Raw genomic sequence first — 14,455 nt, 5'->3', positions numbered from 1 at the left:
ACAGAAGAAGGCAATCTTGTATGGCCTGATTTGGCTGGCCACGTTTTTCAGCACCGAGCAACAGGGCAAGGCATTGGTGGTTCAGTGGTAGAATTCTCGCCTGCCACGCGGGAGGCCCGGGTTTGATTCCCGGCCAATGCAAATGCTAGGATTTTGGCACACCTCCACACTTTGCACTTCTCAAGCTTAAGACATCTCTGCAGGCCAGAAGCCATTTAAGGACATTTGCAAGAGTCACCGTGGCACTTGGCCACAGTGCTGGCTGACAGTCGAGAAGAGGGACCCTAGTACCCAGCAAACATGACTCTAAGACACACAAGTTAAAGCAGCCTTGGGACACTTGCGTGCCCAAAGGCCTTGCATGTCTTCTAGCAGTGCCAGTGACGTGCAGCATCTCTCCCTCTCCAGTACTCACCTATTAGGCTTCTTTTTAACTGTCTAGAAAAGCCTCGGAAATGCCAAGTCAGCAGCATCTGCTCATCTGGTGTTGTTTTACAACTTTTTGCCTTGTTGTCTTTGCACTCTACTCAGGGCCTTGCTCAAATTTGGAGCGTTCTCTCTAGGCCCTCATTCATTCTACTTTTGTCCTGAGTTTTCTCACAGTAGATGTTGAGATGTTGTGTCAGCTTACCTACAACTTGCTTTCCCAGCACCTAGCAATTAAGAAAACATACTAAAAGTACAGAAAAAAAAGTAGTAACAAACTTAAGTCAAATGAAAGCAACCACTTTTTTTGCTTGCCGGGACTGAAAGGCTTTTTGGTTTGTAACTTTTGTTGGGAAGTACCTCATCTAAAAACAAGTTAAGGGAAAGAGCAACTTCCTTTTTTTCAATCCTCTCAGCTAAATCTCAGGCCGTGTGCAGAGTGCCCTCCTCATACTGCTATGTGAGCACCTTTGGAGTGCAAAGCCTAATACACATCATACCAATGCCTGTCAGATAGATGGGTCGAACAGATGATTTCCGGCAGGTCCGATCTGATTTCCGATCGTTTTTCTGATGGATTTGCATAGTAGTGATCGGAAATCCGAACGGAAATCCGATCGTGTCTGTCGGAAAGGATCTATCGGCCCATCTATCTGATGGGGAATTGCATGGTGTGCACCAGGCATACGAGAATGAGTATCTTTCAGGTGGTTGTTCCTTGTCAAGTGATTGATTGTAAGTCTCTCCTTGACAAAAGGACTGGAGTAAAGCCAACGGAAATCTGGGAAAAGCAGATAAGAAAAGTAGTATAGGAAAGATGAGTAAGATTGTAAGAAGGAGTGTTTTTCTCTTTCTTGGGGTGGTGAAGCACTTTTGCTGAAAAGTTGTTAAAAGAGGTTGTGTGAGTAAAAGTGAAGGGGAAAGCTGAGATGACATTTTCGTTTGTTAGCAAAGGGAGTGGGGAGTGGCATGTGAAAGAGGAAGTGATGGCCTGGTGATGGTTTGTAATCGTTTTGGAGGAGCTCTGCCTAGTAGAAAGTAAAAGGAGAAGCTTTGATCGCCCAACGTGGGGCTCAAACCCACGACCCTGAGATTAAGAGTCTCATGCTCTACCGACTGAGCTAGCCGGGCTTGCTTGCTTGAGCTGAAATGTCAAAAATTGCAAAATGGCGCCAGCCTCACCTTTGCCATCCGCACAGAAGAAGGCAATCTTGTATGGCCTGATTTGGCTGGCCACGTTTTTCAGCACCGAGCAACAGGGCAAGGCATTGGTGGTTCAGTGGTAGAATTCTCGCCTGCCACGCGGGAGGCCCGGGTTCGATTCCCGGCCAATGCAAATGCTAGGATTTTGGCACACCTCCACACTTTGCACTTCTCAAGCTTAAGACATCTCTGCAGGCCAGAAGCCATTTAAGGACATTTGCAAGAGTCACCGTGGTACTTGGCCACAGTGCTGGCTGACAGTCGAGAAGAGGGACTCTAGTACCCAGCAAACATGACTCTAAGACACACAAGTTAAAGCAGCCTTGGGACACTTGCGTGCCCAAAGGCCTTGCATGTCTTCTAGCAGTGCCAGTGACGTGCAGCATCTCTCCCTCTCCAGTACTCACCTATTAGGCTTCTTTTTAACTGTCTAGAAAAGCCTCGGAAATGCCAAGTCAGCAGCATCTGCTCATCTGGTGTTGTTTTACAACTTTTTGCCTTGTTGTCTTTGCACTCTACTCAGGGCCTTGCTCAAATTTGGAGCGTTCTCTCTAGGCCCTCATTCATTCTACTTTTGTCCTGAGTTTTCTCACAGTAGATGTTGAGATGTTGTGTCAGCTTACCTACAACTTGCTTTCCCAGCACCTAGCAATTAAGAAAACATACTAAAAGTACAGAAAAAAAAGTAGTAACAAACTTAAGTCAAATGAAAGCAACCACTTTTTTTGCTTGCCGGGACTGAAAGGCTTTTTGGTTTGTAACTTTTGTTGGGAAGTACCTCATCTAAAAACAAGTTAAGGGAAAGAGCAACTTCCTTTTTTTCAATCCTCTCAGCTAAATCTCAGGCCGTGTGCAGAGTGCCCTCCTCATACTGCTATGTGAGCACCTTTGGAGTGCAAAGCCTAATACACACCATACCAATGCCTGTCAGATAGATGGGTCGAACAGATGATTTCCGGCAGGTCCGATCTGATTTCCGATCGTTTTTCTGATGGATTTGCATAGTAGTGATCGGAAATCCGAACGGAAATCCGATCGTGTCTGTCAGAAAGGATCTATCGGCCCATCTATCTGATGGGGAATTGCATGGTGTGCACCAGGCATACGAGAATGAGTATCTTTCAGGTGGTTGTTCCTTGTCAAGTGATTGATTGTAAGTCTCTCCTTGACAAAAGGACTGGAGTAAAGCCAACGGAAATCTGGGAAAAGCAGATAAGAAAAGTAGTATAGGAAAGATGAGTAAGATTGTAAGAAGGAGTGTTTTTCTCTTTCTTGGGGTGGTGAAGCACTTTTGCTGAAAAGTTGTTAAAAGAGGTTGTGTGAGTAAAAGTGAAGGGGAAAGCTGAGATGACATTTTCGTTTGTTAGCAAAGGGAGTGGGGAGTGGCATGTGAAAGAGGAAGTGATGGCCTGGTGATGGTTTGTAATCGTTTTGGAGGCGCTCTGCCTAGTAGAAAGTAAAAGGAGAAGCTTTGATCGCCCAACGTGGGGCTCGAACCCACGACCCTGAGATTAAGAGTCTCATGCTCTACCGACTGAGCTAGCCGGGCTTGCTTGCTTGAGCTGAAATGTCAAAAATTGCAAAATGGCGCCAGCCTCACCTTTGCCATCCGCACAGAAGAAGGCAATCTTGTATGGCCTGATTTGGCTGGCCACGTTTTTCAGCACCGAGCAACAGGGCAAGGCATTGGTGGTTCAGTGGTAGAATTCTCGCCTGCCACGCGTGAGTCCCGGGTTCGATTCCCGGCCAATGCAAATGCTAGGATTTTGGCACACCTCCACACTTTGCACTTCTCAAGCTTAAAGGGGAACTGAAGAGAGAGGTATATGGAGGCTGTCATGTTTATTTCCTTTTAATCAATACCAGTTGCCTGGCAGCCCTGCTGGTCTATTTCTCTGCAGTAGTATCTGATTAAAACCAGAAACAAGCATGCAGCTAGTCTTGTCAGATCAGACTTATAAGTCTGAACCACTGAAACACCTGATCTGCTGCATGCTTGTTCAGTGGCTATGGCTAATAGTATTAGAGGCAGAGGATCAGCAGGGCTGCCAGGCAACTGGTATTGATTAAAAGGAAATAAACATGACAGCCTCCATATACCTCTCTCTTCAGTTCCCCTTTAAGACATCTCTGCAGGCCAGAAGCCATTTAAGGACATTTGCAAGAGTCACCGTGGCACTTGGCCACAGTGCTGGCTGACAGTCAAGAAGAGGGACCCTAGTACCCAGCAAACATGACTCTAAGACACACAAGTTAAAGCAGCCTTGGGACACTTGCGTGCCCAAAGACCTTGCATGTCTTCTAGCAGTGCCAGTGACGTGCAGCATCTCTCCCTCTCCAGTACTCACCTATTAGGCTTCTTTTTAACTGTCTAGAAAAGCCTCGGAAATGCCAAGTCAGCAGCATCTGCTCATCTGGTGTTGTTTTACAACTTTTTGCCTTGTTGTCTTTGCACTCTACTCAGGGCCTTGCTCAAATTTGGAGCGTTCTCTCTAGGCCCTCATTCATTCTACTTTTGTCCTGAGTTTTCTCACAGTAGATGTTGAGATGTTGTGTCAGCTTACCTACAACTTGCTTTCCCAGCACCTAGCAATTAAGAAAACATACTAAAAGTACAGAAAAAAAAGTAGTAACAAACTTAAGTCAAATGAAAGCAACCACTTTTTTTGCTTGCCGGGACTGAAAGGCTTTTTGGTTTGTAACTTTTGTTGGGAAGTACCTCATCTAAAAACAAGTTAAGGGAAAGAGCAACTTCCTTTTTTTCAATCCTCTCAGCTAAATCTCTGGCCGTGTGCAGAGTGCCCTCCTCATACTGCTATGTGAGCACCTTTGGAGTGCAAAGCCTAATACACACCATACCAATGCCTGTCAGATAGATGGGTCGAACAGATGATTTCCGGCAGGTCCGATCTGATTTCCGATCGTTTTTCTGATGGATTTGCATAGTAGTGATCGGAAATCCGAACGGAAATCCGATCGTGTCTGTCGGAAAGGATCTATCGGCCCATCTATCTGATGGGGAATTGCATGGTGTGCACCAGGCATACGAGAATGAGTATCTTTCAGGTGGTTGTTCCTTGTCAAGTGATTGATTGTAAGTCTCTCCTTGACAAAAGGACTGGAGTAAAGCCAATGGAAATCTGGGAAAAGCAGATAAGAAAAGTAGTATAGGAAAGATGAGTAAGATTGTAAGAAGGAGTGTTTTTCTCTTTCTTGGGGTGGTGAAGCACTTTTGCTGAAAAGTTGTTAAAAGAGGTTGTGTGAGTAAAAGTGAAGGGGAAAGCTGAGATGACATTTTCGTTTGTTAGCAAAGGGAGTGGGGAGTGGCATGTGAAAGAGGAAGTGATGGCCTGGTGATGGTTTGTAATCGTTTTGGAGGAGCTCTGCCTAGTAGAAAGTAAAAGGAGAAGCTTTGATCGCCCAACGTGGGGCTCGAACCCACGACCCTGAGATTAAGAGTCTCATGCTCTACCGACTGAGCTAGCCGGGCTTGCTTGCTTGAGCTGAAATGTCAAAAATTGCAAAATGGCGCCAGCCTCACCTTTGCCATCCGCACAGAAGAAGGCAATCTTGTATGGCCTGATTTGGCTGGCCACGTTTTTCAGCACCGAGCAACAGGGCAAGGCATTGGTGGTTCAGTGGTAGAATTCTCGCCTGCCACGCGGGAGGCCCGGGTTCGATACCCGGCCAATGCAAATGCTAGGATTTTGGCACACCTCCACACTTTGCACTTCTCAAGCTTAAGACATCTCTGCAGGCCAGAAGCCATTTAAGGACATTTGCAAGAGTCACCGTGGCACTTGGCCACAGTGCTGGCTGACAGTCGAGAAGAGGGACCCTAGTACCCAGCAAACATGACTCTAAGACACACAAGTTAAAGCAGCCTTGGGACACTTGCGTGCCCAAAGGCCTTGCATGTCTTCTAGCAGTGCCAGTGACGTGCAGCATCTCTCCCTCTCCAGTACTCACCTATTAGGCTTCTTTTTAACTGTCTAGAAAAGCCTCGGAAATGCCAAGTCAGCAGCATCTGCTCATCTGGTGTTGTTTTACAACTTTTTGCCTTGTTGTCTTTGCACTCTACTCAGGGCCTTGCTCAAATTTGGAGCGTTCTCTCTAGGCCCTCATTCATTCTACTTTTGTCCTGAGTTTTCTCACAGTAGATGTTGAGATGTTGTGTCAGCTTACCTACAACTTGCTTTCCCAGCACCTAGCAATTAAGAAAACATACTAAAAGTACAGAAAAAAAAGTAGTAACAAACTTAAGTCAAATGAAAGCAACCACTTTTTTTGCTTGCCGGGACTGAAAGGCTTTTTGGTTTGTAACTTTTGTTGGGAAGTACCTCATCTAAAAACAAGTTAAGGGAAAGAGCAACTTCCTTTTTTTCAATCCTCTCAGCTAAATCTCAGGCCGTGTGCAGAGTGCCCTCCTCATACTGCTATGTGAGCACCTTTGGAGTGCAAAGCCTAATACACACCATACCAATGCCTGTCAGATAGATGGGTCGAACAGATGATTTCCGGCAGGTCCGATCTGATTTCCGATCGTTTTTCTGATGGATTTGCATAGTAGTGATCGGAAATCCGAACGGAAATCCGATCGTGTCTGTCGGAAAGGATCTATCGGCCCATCTATCTGATGGGGAATTGCATGGTGTGCACCAGGCATACGAGAATGAGTATCTTTCAGGTGGTTGTTCCTTGTCAAGTGATTGATTGTAAGTCTCTCCTTGACAAAAGGACTGGAGTAAAGCCAACGGAAATCTGGGAAAAGCAGATAAGAAAAGTAGTATAGGAAAGATGAGTAAGATTGTAAGAAGGAGTGTTTTTCTCTTTCTTGGGGTGGTGAAGCACTTTTGCTGAAAAGTTGTTAAAAGAGGTTGTGTGAGTAAAAGTGAAGGGGAAAGCTGAGATGACATTTTCGTTTGTTAGCAAAGGGAGTGGGGAGTGGCATGTGAAAGAGGAAGTGATGGCCTGGTGATGGTTTGTAATCGTTTTGGAGGAGCTCTGCCTAGTAGAAAGTAAAATGAGAAGCTTTGATCGCCCAACGTGGGGCTCGAACCCACGACCCTGAGATTAAGAGTCTCATGCTCTACCGACTGAGCTAGCCAGGCTTGCTTGCTTGAGCTGAAATGTCAAAAATTGCAAAATGGCGCCAGCCTCACCTTTGCCATCCGCACAGAAGAAGGCAATCTTGTATGGCCTGATTTGGCTGGCCACGTTTTTCAGCACCGAGCAACAGGGCAAGGCATTGGTGGTTCAGTGGTAGAATTCTCGCCTGCCACGCGGGAGGCCCGGGTTCGATTCCCGGCCAATGCAAATGCTAGGATTTTGGCACACCTCCACACTTTGCACTTCTCAAGCTTAAGACATCTCTGCAGGCCAGAAGCCATTTAAGGACATTTGCAAGAGTCACCGTGGCACTTGGCCACAGTGCTGGCTGACAGTCGAGAAGAGGGACCCTAGTACCCAGCAAACATGACTCTAAGACACACAAGTTAAAGCAGCCTTGGGACACTTGCGTGCCCAAAGGCCTTGCATGTCTTCTAGCAGTGCCAGTGACGTGCAGCATCTCTCCCTCTCCAGTACTCACCTATTAGGCTTCTTTTTAACTGTCTAGAAAAGCCTCGGAAATGCCAAGTCAGCAGCATCTGCTCATCTGGTGTTGTTTTACAACTTTTTGCCTTGTTGTCTTTGCACTCTACTCAGGGCCTTGCTCAAATTTGGAGCGTTCTCTCTAGGCCCTCATTCATTCTACTTTTGTCCTGAGTTTTCTCACAGTAGATGTTGAGATGTTGTGTCAGCTTACCTACAACTTGCTTTCCCAGCACCTAGCAATTAAGAAAACATACTAAAAGTACAGAAAAAAAAGTAGTAACAAACTTAAGTCAAATGAAAGCAACCACTTTTTTTGCTTGCCGGGACTGAAAGGCTTTTTGGTTTGTAACTTTTGTTGGGAAGTACCTCATCTAAAAACAAGTTAAGGGAAAGAGCAACTTCCTTTTTTTCAATCCTCTCAGCTAAATCTCAGGCCGTGTGCAGAGTGCCCTCCTCATACTGCTATGTGAGCACCTTTGGAGTGCAAAGCCTAATACACACCATACCAATGCCTGTCAGATAGATGGGTCGAACAGATGATTTCCGGCAGGTCCGATCTGATTTCCGATCGTTTTTCTGATGGATTTGCATAGTAGTGATCGGAAATCCGAACGGAAATCCGATCGTGTCTGTCGGAAAGGATCTATCGGCCCATCTATCTGATGGGGAATTGCATGGTGTGCACCAGGCATACGAGAATGAGTATCTTTCAGGTGGTTGTTCCTTGTCAAGTGATTGATTGTAAGTCTCTCCTTGACAAAAGGACTGGAGTAAAGCCAACGGAAATCTGGGAAAAGCAGATAAGAAAAGTAGTATAGGAAAGATGAGTAAGATTGTAAGAAGGAGTGTTTTTCTCTTTCTTGGGGTGGTGAAGCACTTTTGCTGAAAAGTTGTTAAAAGAGGTTGTGTGAGTAAAAGTGAAGGGGAAAGCTGAGATGACATTTTCGTTTGTTAGCAAAGGGAGTGGGGAGTGGCATGTGAAAGAGGAAGTGATGGCCTGGTGATGGTTTGTAATCGTTTTGGAGGAGCTCTGCCTAGTAGAAAGTAAAAGGAGAAGCTTTGATCGCCCAACGTGGGGCTCGAACCCACGACCCTGAGATTAAGAGTCTCATGCTCTACCGACTGAGCTAGCCGGGCTTGCTTGCTTGAGCTGAAATGTCAAAAATTGCAAAATGGCGCCAGCCTCACCTTTGCCATCCGCACAGAAGAAGGCAATCTTGTATGGCCTGATTTGGCTGGCCACGTTTTTCAGCACCGAGCAACAGGGCAAGGCATTGGTGGTTCAGTGGTAGAATTCTCACCTGCCACGCGGGAGGCCCGGGTTCGATTCCCGGCCAATGCAAATGCTAGGATTTTGGCACACCTCCACACTTTGCACTTCTCAAGCTTAAGACATCTCTGCAGGCCAGAAGCCATTTAAGGACATTTGCAAGAGTCACCGTGGCACTTGGCCACAGTGCTGGCTGACAGTCGAGAAGAGGGACCCTAGTACCCAGCAAACATGACTCTAAGACACACAAGTTAAAGCAGCCTTGGGACACTTGCGTGCCCAAAGGCCTTGCATGTCTTCTAGCAGTGCCAGTGACGTGCAGCATCTCTCCCTCTCCAGTACTCACCTATTAGGCTTCTTTTTAACTGTCTAGAAAAGCCTCGGAAATGCCAAGTCAGCAGCATCTGCTCATCTGGTGTTGTTTTACAACTTTTTGCCTTGTTGTCTTTGCACTCTACTCAGGGCCTTGCTCAAATTTGGAGCGTTCTCTCTAGGCCCTCATTCATTCTACTTTTGTCCTGAGTTTTCTCACAGTAGATGTTGAGATGTTGTGTCAGCTTACCTACAACTTGCTTTCCCAGCACCTAGCAATTAAGAAAACATACTAAAAGTACAGAAAAAAAAGTAGTAACAAACTTAAGTCAAATGAAAGCAACCACTTTTTTTGCTTGCCGGGACTGAAAGGCTTTTTGGTTTGTAACTTTTGTTGGGAAGTACCTCATCTAAAAACAAGTTAAGGGAAAGAGCAACTTCCTTTTTTCAATCCTCTCAGCTAAATCTCAGGCCGTGTGCAGAGTGCCCTCCTCATACTGCTATGTGAGCACCTTTGGAGTGCAAAGCCTAATACACACCATACCAATGCCTGTCAGATAGATGGGTCGAACAGATGATTTCCGGCAGGTCCGATCTGATTTCCGATCGTTTTTCTGATGGATTTGCATAGTAGTGATCGGAAATCCGAACGGAAATCCGATCGTGTCTGTCGGAAAGGATCTATCGGCCCATCTATCTGATGGGGAATTGCATGGTGTGCACCAGGCATACGAGAATGAGTATCTTTCAGGTGGTTGTTCCTTGTCAAGTGATTGATTGTAAGTCTCTCCTTGACAAAAGGACTGGAGTAAAGCCAACGGAAATCTGGGAAAAGCAGATAAGAAAAGTAGTATAGGAAAGATGAGTAAGATTGTAAGAAGGAGTGTTTTTCTCTTTCTTGGGGTGGTGAAGCACTTTTGCTGAAAAGTTGTTAAAAGAGGTTGTGTGAGTAAAAGTGAAGGGGAAAGCTGAGATGACATTTTCGTTTGTTAGCAAAGGGAGTGGGGAGTGGCATGTGAAAGAGGAAGTGATGGCCTGGTGATGGTTTGTAATCGTTTTGGAGGAGCTCTGCCTAGTAGAAAGTAAAAGGAGAAGCTTTGATCGCCCAACATGGGGCTCGAACCCACGACCCTGAGATTAAGAGTCTCATGCTCTACCGACTGAGCTAGCCAGGCTTGCTTGCTTGAGCTGAAATGTCAAAAATTGCAAAATGGCGCCAGCCTCACCTTTGCCATCCGCACAGAAGAAGGCAATCTTGTATGGCCTGATTTGGCTGGCCACGTTTTTCAGCACCGAGCAGCAGGGCAAGGCATTGGTGGTTCAGTGGTAGAATTCTCGCCTGCCACGCGGGAGGCCCGGGTTCGATTCCCGGCCAATGCAAATGCTAGGATTTTGGCACACCTCCACACTTTGCACTTCTCAAGCTTAAGACATCTCTGCAGGCCAGAAGCCATTTAAGGACATTTGCAAGAGTCACCGTGGCACTTGGCCACAGTGCTGGCTGACAGTCGAGAAGAGGGACCCTAGTACCCAGCAAACATGACTCTAAGACACACAAGTTAAAGCAGCCTTGGGACACTTGCGTGCCCAAAGGCCTTGCATGTCTTCTAGCAGTGCCAGTGACGTGCAGAATCTCTCCCTCTCCAGTACTCACCTATTAGGCTTCTTTTTAACTGTCTAGAAAAGCCTCGGAAATGCCAAGTCAGCAGCATCTGCTCATCTGGTGTTGTTTTACAACTTTTTGCCTTGTTGTCTTTGCACTCTACTCAGGGCCTTGCTCAAATTTGGAGCGTTCTCTCTAGGCCCTCATTCATTCTACTTTTGTCCTGAGTTTTCTCACAGTAGATGTTGAGATGTTGTGTCAGCTTACCTACAACTTGCTTTCCCAGCACCTAGCAATTAAGAAAACATACTAAAAGTACAGAAAAAAAAGTAGTAACAAACTTAAGTCAAATGAAAGCAACCACTTTTTTTGCTTGCCGGGACTGAAAGGCTTTTTGGTTTGTAACTTTTGTTGGGAAGTACCTCATCTAAAAACAAGTTAAGGGAAAGAGCAACTTCCTTTTTTTCAATCCTCTCAGCTAAATCTCAGGCCGTGTGCAGAGTGCCCTCCTCATACTGCTATGTGAGCACCTTTGGAGTGCAAAGCCTAATACACACCATACCAATGCCTGTCAGATAGATGGGTCGAACAGATGATTTCCGGCAGGTCCGATCTGATTTCCGATCGTTTTTCTGATGGATTTGCATAGTAGTGATCGGAAATCCGAACGGAAATCCGATCGTGTCTGTCGGAAAGGATCTATCGGCCCATCTATCTGATGGGGAATTGCATGGTGTGCACCAGGCATACGAGAATGAGTATCTTTCAGGTGGTTGTTCCTTGTCAAGTGATTGATTGTAAGTCTCTCCTTGACAAAAGGACTGGAGTAAAGCCAACGGAAATCTGGGAAAAGCAGATAAGAAAAGTAGTATAGGAAAGATGAGTAAGATTGTAAGAAGGAGTGTTTTTCTCTTTCTTGGGGTGGTGAAGCACTTTTGCTGAAAAGTTGTTAAAAGAGGTTGTGTGAGTAAAAGTGAAGGGGAAAGCTGAGATGACATTTTCGTTTGTTAGCAAAGGGAGTGGGGAGTGGCATGTGAAAGAGGAAGTGATGGCCTGGTGATGGTTTGTAATCGTTTTGGAGGAGCTCTGCCTAGTAGAAAGTAAAAGGAGAAGCTTTGATCGCCCAATGTGGGGCTCGAACCCACGACCCTGAGATTAAGAGTCTCATGCTCTACCGACTGAGCTAGCCGGGCTTGCTTGCTTGAGCTGAAATGTCAAAAATTGCAAAATGGCGCCAGCCTCACCTTTGCCATCCGCACAGAAGAAGGCAATCTTGTATGGCCTGATTTGGCTGGCCACGTTTTTCAGCACCGAGCAACAGGGCAAGGCATTGGTGGTTCAGTGGTAGAATTCTCGCCTGCCACGCGGGAGGCCCGGGTTCGATTCCCGGCCAATGCAAATGCTAGGATTTTGGCACACCTCCACACTTTGCACTTCTCAAGCTTAAGACATCTCTGCAGGCCAGAAGCCATTTAAGGACATTTGCAAGAGTCACCGTGGCACTTGGCCACAGTGCTGGCTGACAGTCGAGAAGAGGGACCCTAGTACCCAGCAAACATGACTCTAAGACACACAAGTTAAAGCAGCCTTGGGACACTTGCGTGCCCAAAGGCCTTGCATGTCTTCTAGCAGTGCCAGTGACGTGCAGCATCTCTCCCTCTCCAGTACTCACCTATTAGGCTTCTTTTTAACTGTCTAGAAAAGCCTCGGAAATGCCAAGTCAGCAGCATCTGCTCATCTGGTGTTGTTTTACAACTTTTTGCCTTGTTGTCTTTGCACTCTACTCAGGGCCTTGCTCAAATTTGGAGCGTTCTCTCTAGGCCCTCATTCATTCTACTTTTGTCCTGAGTTTTCTCACAGTAGATGTTGAGATGTTGTGTCAGCTTACCTACAACTTGCTTTCCCAGCACCTAGCAATTAAGAAAACATACTAAAAGTACAGAAAAAAAAGTAGTAACAAACTTAAGTCAAATGAAAGCAACCACTTTTTTTGCTTGCCGGGACTGAAAGGCTTTTTGGTTTGTAACTTTTGTTGGGAAGTACCTCATCTAAAAACAAGTTAAGGGAAAGAGCAACTTCCTTTTTTTCAATCCTCTCAGCTAAATCTCAGGCCGTGTGCAGAGTGCCCTCCTCATACTGCTATGTGAGCACCTTTGGAGTGCAAAGCCTAATACACACCATACCAATGCCTGTCAGATAGATGGGTCGAACAGATGATTTCCGGCAGGTCCGATCTGATTTCCGATCGTTTTTCTGATGGATTTGCATAGTAGTGATCGGAAATCCGAACGGAAATCCGATCGTGTCTGTCGGAAAGGATCTATCGGCCCATCTATCTGATGGGGAATTGCATGGTGTGCACCAGGCATACGAGAATGAGTATCTTTCAGGTGGTTGTTCCTTGTCAAGTGATTGATTGTAAGTCTCTCCTTGACAAAAGGACTGGAGTAAAGCCAACGGAAATCTGGGAAAAGCAGATAAGAAAAGTAGTATAGGAAAGATGAGTAAGATTGTAAGAAGGAGTGTTTTTCTCTTTCTTGGGGTGGTGAAGCACTTTTGCTGAAAAGTTGTTAAAAGAGGTTGTGTGAGTAAAAGTGAAGGGGAAAGCTGAGATGACATTTTCGTTTGTTAGCAAAGGGAGTGGGGAGTGGCATGTGAAAGAGGAAGTGATGGCCTGGTGATGGTTTGTAATCGTTTTGGAGGAGCTCTGCCTAGTAGAAAGTAAAAGGAGAAGCTTTGATCGCCCAACGTGGGGCTCGAACCCACGACCCTGAGATTAAGAGTCTCATGCTCTACCGACTGAGCTAGCCGGGCTTGCTTGCTTGAGCTGAAATGTCAAAAATTGCAAAATGGCGCCAGCCTCACCTTTGCCATCCGCACAGAAGAAGGCAATCTTGTATGGCCTGATTTGGCTGGCCACGTTTTTCAGCACCGAGCAACAGGGCAAGGCATTGGTGGTTCAGTGGTAGAATTCTCGCCTGCCACGCGGGAGGCCCGGGTTCGATTCCCGGCCAATGCAAATGCTAGGATTTTGGCACACCTCCACACTTTGCACTTCTCAAGCTTAAGACATCTCTGCAGGCCAGAAGCCATTTAAGGACATTTGCAAGAGTCACCGTGGCACTTGGCCACAGTGCTGGCTGACAGTCGAGAAGAGGGACCCTAGTACCCAGCAAACATGACTCTAAGACACACAAGTTAAAGCAGCCTTGGGACACTTGCGTGCCCAAAGGCCTTGCATGTCTTCTAGCAGTGCCAGTGACGTGCAGCATCTCTCCCTCTCCAGTACTCACCTATTAGGCTTCTTTTTAACTGTCTAGAAAAGCCTCGGAAATGCCAAGTCAGCAGCATCTGCTCATCTGGTGTTGTTTTACAACTTTTTGCCTTGTTGTCTTTGCACTCTACTCAGGGCCTTGCTCAAATTTGGAGCGTTCTCTCTAGGCCCTCATTCATTCTACTTTTGTCCTGAGTTTTCTCACAGTAGATGTTGAGATGTTGTGTCAGCTTACCTACAACTTGCTTTCCCAGCACCTAGCAATTAAGAAAACATACTAAAAGTACAGAAAAAAAAGTAGTAACAAACTTAAGTCAAATGAAAGCAACCACTTTTTTTGCTTGCCGGGACTGAAAGGCTTTTTGGTTTGTAACTTTTGTTGGGAAGTACCTCATCTAAAAACAAGTTAAGGGAAAGAGCAACTTCCTTTTTTTCAATCCTCTCAGCTAAATCTCAGGCCGTGTGCAGAGTGCCCTCCTCATACTGCTATGTGAGCACCTTTGGAGTGCAAAGCCTAATACACACCATACCAATGCCTGTCAGATAGATGGGTCGAACAGATGATTTCCGGCAGGTCCGATCTGATTTCCGATCGTTTTTCTGATGGATTTGCATAGTAGTGATCGGAAATCCGAACGGAAATCCGATCGTGTCTGTCGGAAAAGATCTATCGGCCCATCTATCTGATGGGGAATTGCATGGTGTGCACCAGGCATACGAGAATGAGTATCTTTCAGGTGGTTGTTCCTTGTCAAGTGATTGATTGTAAGTC

The 14,455-nt window shown here is 46.0% G+C and overlaps 13 non-coding genes across 13 annotated transcripts; 8 read left to right on the top strand and 5 right to left on the bottom strand.

Annotated features, from left to right (window-relative positions):
* The first annotated feature begins 70 nt into the window (after positions 1-70).
* On the top strand, positions 71-141 carry TRNAG-GCC (transfer RNA glycine (anticodon GCC)). Its single transcript has one exon. It is a non-coding gene; the product is annotated as a tRNA-Gly (tRNA).
* Positions 142-1,691: 1,550 nt separating this feature from the next.
* Positions 1,692-1,762, top strand: TRNAG-GCC (transfer RNA glycine (anticodon GCC)). Its single transcript has one exon. It is a non-coding gene; the product is annotated as a tRNA-Gly (tRNA).
* A 1,343-nt stretch (positions 1,763-3,105) lies between these two features.
* Positions 3,106-3,178, bottom strand: TRNAK-CUU (transfer RNA lysine (anticodon CUU)). The gene has a single exon. It is a non-coding gene; the product is annotated as a tRNA-Lys (tRNA).
* Positions 3,179-3,312: 134 nt separating this feature from the next.
* TRNAG-GCC (transfer RNA glycine (anticodon GCC)) lies at positions 3,313-3,383 on the top strand. Its single transcript has one exon. It is a non-coding gene; the product is annotated as a tRNA-Gly (tRNA).
* A 1,663-nt stretch (positions 3,384-5,046) lies between these two features.
* Positions 5,047-5,119, bottom strand: TRNAK-CUU (transfer RNA lysine (anticodon CUU)). The gene has a single exon. It is a non-coding gene; the product is annotated as a tRNA-Lys (tRNA).
* A 134-nt stretch (positions 5,120-5,253) lies between these two features.
* Positions 5,254-5,324, top strand: TRNAG-GCC (transfer RNA glycine (anticodon GCC)). The gene has a single exon. It is a non-coding gene; the product is annotated as a tRNA-Gly (tRNA).
* Positions 5,325-6,667: 1,343 nt separating this feature from the next.
* TRNAK-CUU (transfer RNA lysine (anticodon CUU)) lies at positions 6,668-6,740 on the bottom strand. Its single transcript has one exon. It is a non-coding gene; the product is annotated as a tRNA-Lys (tRNA).
* A 134-nt stretch (positions 6,741-6,874) lies between these two features.
* Positions 6,875-6,945, top strand: TRNAG-GCC (transfer RNA glycine (anticodon GCC)). The gene has a single exon. It is a non-coding gene; the product is annotated as a tRNA-Gly (tRNA).
* A 1,343-nt stretch (positions 6,946-8,288) lies between these two features.
* On the bottom strand, positions 8,289-8,361 carry TRNAK-CUU (transfer RNA lysine (anticodon CUU)). The gene has a single exon. It is a non-coding gene; the product is annotated as a tRNA-Lys (tRNA).
* Positions 8,362-10,115: 1,754 nt separating this feature from the next.
* Positions 10,116-10,186, top strand: TRNAG-GCC (transfer RNA glycine (anticodon GCC)). The gene has a single exon. It is a non-coding gene; the product is annotated as a tRNA-Gly (tRNA).
* A 1,550-nt stretch (positions 10,187-11,736) lies between these two features.
* TRNAG-GCC (transfer RNA glycine (anticodon GCC)) lies at positions 11,737-11,807 on the top strand. The gene has a single exon. It is a non-coding gene; the product is annotated as a tRNA-Gly (tRNA).
* Positions 11,808-13,150: 1,343 nt separating this feature from the next.
* TRNAK-CUU (transfer RNA lysine (anticodon CUU)) lies at positions 13,151-13,223 on the bottom strand. Its single transcript has one exon. It is a non-coding gene; the product is annotated as a tRNA-Lys (tRNA).
* A 134-nt stretch (positions 13,224-13,357) lies between these two features.
* Positions 13,358-13,428, top strand: TRNAG-GCC (transfer RNA glycine (anticodon GCC)). Its single transcript has one exon. It is a non-coding gene; the product is annotated as a tRNA-Gly (tRNA).
* The last annotated feature ends 1,027 nt before the right edge of the window (positions 13,429-14,455 follow it).

The sequence above is a fragment of the Hyperolius riggenbachi genome, chromosome 4 (assembly GCF_040937935.1).
Source record: "Hyperolius riggenbachi isolate aHypRig1 chromosome 4, aHypRig1.pri, whole genome shotgun sequence".
In the NCBI taxonomy this organism is placed as follows: Eukaryota; Metazoa; Chordata; class Amphibia; order Anura; family Hyperoliidae; genus Hyperolius; species Hyperolius riggenbachi.
Note: the sequence above shows the minus strand (reverse complement) of the source record. Positions and strands in the feature narration are given on the sequence as shown.